Raw genomic sequence first — 5715 nt, 5'->3', positions numbered from 1 at the left:
GAGGGAATTTGGACTCACTCACAGGCCTTGTGACTGGGACTCAGTGGTGGGTGGGGGGATGGGTCTCCAAGCCATGGACCAAGGATAGCTGGCTGCCACCAGCAGCTGAGGTGGACCTAGACTGACTCTCTTGCAGCCCCAGAAGGAGGCCACCCTGCCCGCACCTTGATTTCTGGGGATGAGTATTTCACAGGCTGAGGTGGGAGCCCTGGAGGCTGGACGAGCTTCCGTGTGGAGAGCTCTGGTCACTGCCCACCTGCCTGGACCACAGTCTCCTAAGCTCCTGGAGACAAGTGCTGGAGGGGAAGGGACTCCCAGCCAATGTCCCCAGTCTGGGGGTTTGGAGCAGGAAGTGGGGGTATTTGGGGCACTGGCCTGCCCACATCCCTGGCTACCTCCCACCTTGCCGACTGGTGGGCCATGGCTGACTTCTGCCCGGGGGCCTGGGGACCAGTGTACAGGGCTGTGCAAGGAGAGGCAAGAGCACACACACTGCCCTTGGTGAGGATGGCAGGGCCGGTGCAACACAGGGTCAGGGAGAAAAGCCAGATGGCACGAGGCAGCCCCTAAATTCAGCAGCAAGAAAACAGACCCAGAGAGGGAAATGGCTTTCCACAAACTCATCCACTCAGGGCAGGTCACACCTGGAAGCCTGAGCACAGCCCACTGTTTCCTTCTGTCCCTCATTTCCCGCCCAGCAGAGGGGGAGGCAGAGCTGACTGGGCGGACTGTGCTCTGTCCTCAATCCACCAGCTCAGGTGCCTGGCGAGGGCTTTGTCTTTGGCCATAAGGAAGAGAAATGAGTGCAGACCAGCCCCACTCAAAGCCCTTGCAGCCACCTAGACCCTTCTCTTGATCTGGGAAAGGGGGTGGTGGGAGGGAACGAGTGAGGCAGGCCAGGGGAACTCAACGCTGAGGCTATGCAGGGGGTGGCCACCCACCACTTTTCCCTTCAGGCTGTCCACGCTGAGCAGCGTGCCAGCTGGGCTTCCCTTTGGCGATGCAACCAGTCCTTTCCCACCACAAGGGGGGTGGGCAGAGCCCATGGACGCCCAGTTCTGACCCTGCTCTGGTGACTGCCACCTTCTGCTAGCACCTCCCAGGCTGGAGCAGCCTAGTGCAGGTGTTACAGCAGACAGAAGAAGAACCAGGCAACGCTTAGAGAGATGGAGTTACATTTATTATTATACACTGGCCCAGAGAAAAATGTCTCTAGAATTCTGGGCAAAGTCACTCAGAAAGTTTCTTGTATTGCTACCTTTTGAGCCTCCTTGTCTCCCAAATATAAGGTTTTCTGCCCCGCTTTGCAAGTTCTTAAAGAGCCCCTATGTGCGGGGTCTTTGAGATCTCAACCAAAGACTTGGCCTGGTGCCAGCACTGATATCTTTGTCTGGGGAAGATGGATACTTCATTCCCCACTGGTTTTATGTACATAAGTCAAATCATTGACTCTTTTGGGTCATTGTTGGGGAGGGAGTTATATTGAGCCCTGAGGACTATAAGCTTAATGGAATTAATTCTCTGCCAAATAAAGTCAGTGGGCTTGCTTATAAAATAAGGGCCAGGAATGAGGGCCAGGAATAATCTCTAGAGGGTCCAAAGAGTCCTGTACTCTCTATTTTGCCAGGCTGTAGTAAGTCGGGTGTGATGAAGACACTTCAGGATCCCATTGACCTTGATTGCCATGGGGGTGGTCCTTTTCAGGTAGGAGTCAGTCCTTGGGTGGCAAATTTATCTAAACAGAGTCACCAGGTTGGAAGGGATGGACCAGATCAGAAGTTGATACAGGCAGAGCATCTTGGACGTGCTTCTGGACTGCTTTCTGGGGGGACTGTAAAGCCTGTAAGAAGTCGAGTAAAGATTGGTTATGGATTTCAGCTTTTTTAGATTGGGCAGGTCAGGGTCTGAAAAATCACTAGAATCTGTAGAGGCCCCACTGGTTTTAGGGCAGCCTCCCAGGCCACTTTGTCTGTGGCACGGTTCCCTCTTGCTTCTGTGGAGTCCCCTTACCTTGTAAATAGCATTATGTACATGAGCCGTTGCAAATGTGTACCTGCTATCAGTATAAATTGTTACTGATTTTTCTTTTGCCCACAGGAGAGCCTGAATCTGGGTGACTCGAGTGGTTGACACCCAGCACTCCAGTGTGTTCTTGGGTAAAGCCTCGACTGCATGTGAAGCATTATTTCCTACCCTATGGTTAACTTATTTGCTTTTTTGATAAGCATAGCTGTGGCTGCTACTGCCCGGAGGCAAGTAGGTCACCCAAATATAAAGAGGTCAAGTCTTTTGGACAAATAGGCTACTGGTCTTTTCTAGGGGCTGAGACTTTGTGTGAGTACCTCTTTGGCTATGCCCCTTGTCTTACATACCTAGAGGTGGAAATACTTATTTATATCTGGTAGTTCTAGTTGGCCTATTGTCCTTGCTCTCCTCATGTCTGTCTAACTTCCCAATATATTACCTCAAGGATCCTGGCACTGAATTCCTTTAGAGAAAATGGACGTTGAATTTCTTCTGTAATTACTTCGTGCTCAGGCGGGTCAGAGGTTCTCTCAGAGTCAAGGGATCCTTGCTGTTTGTCAGAGGGATGATGAGGCCTGGGCACAGGAGGAGGTGGGCTTGTGACCTGGCAGAGACAAACTGTAACAGATGGTCCAGTGGAAGGAAAAGAAAACATTTTAGTTTTAATAACCTCTATAGAAATATAATTTTTATCCTTAAAATTACCTCTATGTTTATCAAAAGAGCCAAATTAAGACCAATTTTTCAATTGTATTTAATTTGGCCTACTTGTTTACACAAACACGACAATAATGGTAAGTGACTACCTTAGCCAGAATTTCACGATTGAATCTTAGTGTGCCCCATAGGGCCAGGAAGCCAAGCCATCCAGCTGCTTATTAGCTAAGTGGGCTGATTTCCTCCGTGATAGAGAGGAAATATCTCTGAGAAAAATAACCCAGCAGCACGGCTTAAGACTTTTGCAGATTATCAGGGGTTCAGCCTTTAATAAATCAAACGTTTAGCCAGATGAACCAACAAAAATGTAGAATTAATCAAAGTAGCTTTCGCTTTTACACAGGCTTTCACACTTATATTTATACACCAGACAATCTGAGCTTTTTACTTTACCAGATATTGACTCAGAGTTTATACAGTCCATCTGATTCCTCATTAATTGCCTGAGGAAGCTGTATGGCTTCCGGGGAGGTGACCAAGCTCCCCCTTCCACTCACTTGGAGTGGGCCTGATTGATAGGGGTCCCTACCAAACGGATTCTGTTGACAGGTCCAGAGGTGTCTGTCCACTCTCTCCAGATGCTGTCCAGGTCCTGGACTGAGGTCTGGGAATGCCTAGAGGACCCCGGTTTAATTCTGCTAAGATCAGCAGTGTGTGTGCCACCCGGAGGCCTGTCTGGGGCCCACGGGCCCCAAATGTGGTCCAATCATCGGAGGCCAAAAGGCCAAACATGGGTTGGTTTTCTCAGTCAGGAAACCAATAATGTTACAAAAGACCGTAGAAGAACCAAGCAATGCTTAGAGAGATGGAGTTACATTTATTAGCACGCGTGGGCCCAGAATTCTAGAGACATTTTTCTCTGGGCCTGCGCATAATAATAAATGTAACTCCATCTCTCTAAGCGTTGCTTGGTTCTTCTCCAGTCTTCTGTAACACAGGCATTGCCTACGTGGAGGCCACCAGGAGGAGAGGAGAGGGAAGGAGGGCATGTGGAAGGTGAGTCAGGGTTCAGACCCAGGCCACCAGACTGTGGCAGGCAGTGTCAGTCTGCAGGATGGCTCAGCAGCCCAGGAGACACCTCCACCTGCCAACTCCCTGGCCCATGAGAACACCTGGATGCTCAACTTGCCAGAGACACAGCCTGCTGTTTCAAATGCCAGTCAGGAGTCATATACCCTGGAAGTTTGACCAGGAAGACCTACGGTCACTAATACAACAGGCACCATGTATCACCTGCTTCCCATGTGCCAGGCACCATCCTAGAAACTGCAGGTGCAATTGCAAAAGAACAAAACAAAAACAACCCCCCACTCATTCAATTCTCAAAGCAATCTTGCAAGGTTGTATTCAAACAACCTTCAACAGGTAAGGCAAGTGAGGCCACAGTCCAGCAGGTCACACATCTAGAGAGTGGCAGGTAGGGGTTGAACCCACAGCTGCCCGGCTCTGCAGCCGTCTTTCACACCACCCGGCCCCTCTCTGCATTGTTCTACATCTTTGATACCATCTTCATGAGTGCACCCTCCCTGGCCACCCAGAGGGCTCCTCTGTGACACCCACTCCCAGCATCAACACTCAGGGAGTGTAGGCATGGGCAGGGGCACGGTTGTGAATCCCACTTCTTCAGGCCTGCTCGGGGGTGTCAGGTTAGTGAGGTGAGCACACTGGGAAGAGGGAGGGAGGTGGCTCTCAGGAGGGAGCCTCAGCATCCACAACCAGCTCCTACAGCGAGGCTGCTTTGGTCTCGCTGAGGCTGAAAAGGACCAGTTACCTCTGGGCACTTGGTGGTGATGCAGATTCTCAGGGAGCCCCACCCCCGAGCCCCTGAGCCAGAAACTCAGGTCCATCCTGTGTCCAGGCAGCCCTGGTGAGCGTGAGAGAGGCCGCAGTCTGAGAAGCATGCATCAGACCATGAACTTGAGGGCAGGGCTTTGGTTTGTCTCCAGCCCCCGGCGCACAGTGCTCTGTAGTCTGAAACAGAAATGATGGGAGGCAGAGAGCATGTACATACTGCCTTCAGGACCGCCCACTTGACTAGGCACCTAGCGAGTATGTGACAAAACTTGCCGATGAACTCTTACTTTGTTTTTTGGGGGGATGCAGGCATCATGCGTGCTGCCTAACACAGAGTACACACTCAATACATATCTACTGAACAAATAGTCTGTATTCCGTGTCACCAGGCTCTACTAATGCAGGCCAGAGAATTCGCTATGTGGCCGGAGAAAGTTCCACTGTGTATGCTTAAGGGGAAGGAGAAAATTACTAAATCCTCCAAGGGTCTCAACTGTCAGGTGGTGACTTCAGCTGGTGCACGGAGGAAACAGGTCAGTAACAGGTGCACGTGCAGCTTCAGGAAAGCTACATGGAGACACGAGGGTTTCCTAATGCTGCTGACATCCACGGGTCAGAGCTGCAGAGCAGCGCTCTGCAAATTCGCGCTGCGGGCCGACTCCAGCTCGCCACCCTTCTTTTGTTTTTGTTAATCCTGACCCAAGAATATTTTTTCATTGATTTTTATAGAAAGTGGAAGGGGTTAAGGCAGGGGCATAGAGAGAGAAACATCAGTGTGAGAGAGACACAATGACTGGTTGCCTCCTGCACATGCCCTGACCAAGACTGGTGGATCGAGCTTGCAACTGAGGCACATGCCCTTGACTGGAATTGAACTTGAGACCCTTCAGTCCACGGGCTGAAGCTCTAACCACTGATCCAAACCGGCTAGGACTTGCCACTCATTTTTGTATGGCCTGTGAGCTAAGCAGTCTTTACATTTTTTAATGATTAAAACAAAATATTTTTAAAGAACAGACTTTTGTGAAAACTCTATAGAATTCAAAGGACAGTGTCCACAAATAAAGTGTCATTGGAGCAAAGCCCTGACCGTTTATTGACAGATGGCCTAGGACCGCCTCCTGCCCAGCGGCAGTGAAGAGTAACTGCACAGAGACTGCACGGCTCAGGCCCTCCACG

Source organism: Myotis lucifugus, unplaced genomic scaffold, assembly GCF_000147115.1.
Source record: "Myotis lucifugus unplaced genomic scaffold, Myoluc2.0 scaffold_1446, whole genome shotgun sequence".
In the NCBI taxonomy this organism is placed as follows: domain Eukaryota; kingdom Metazoa; phylum Chordata; class Mammalia; order Chiroptera; family Vespertilionidae; genus Myotis; species Myotis lucifugus.
This window is presented reverse-complemented; position numbering follows the sequence as displayed.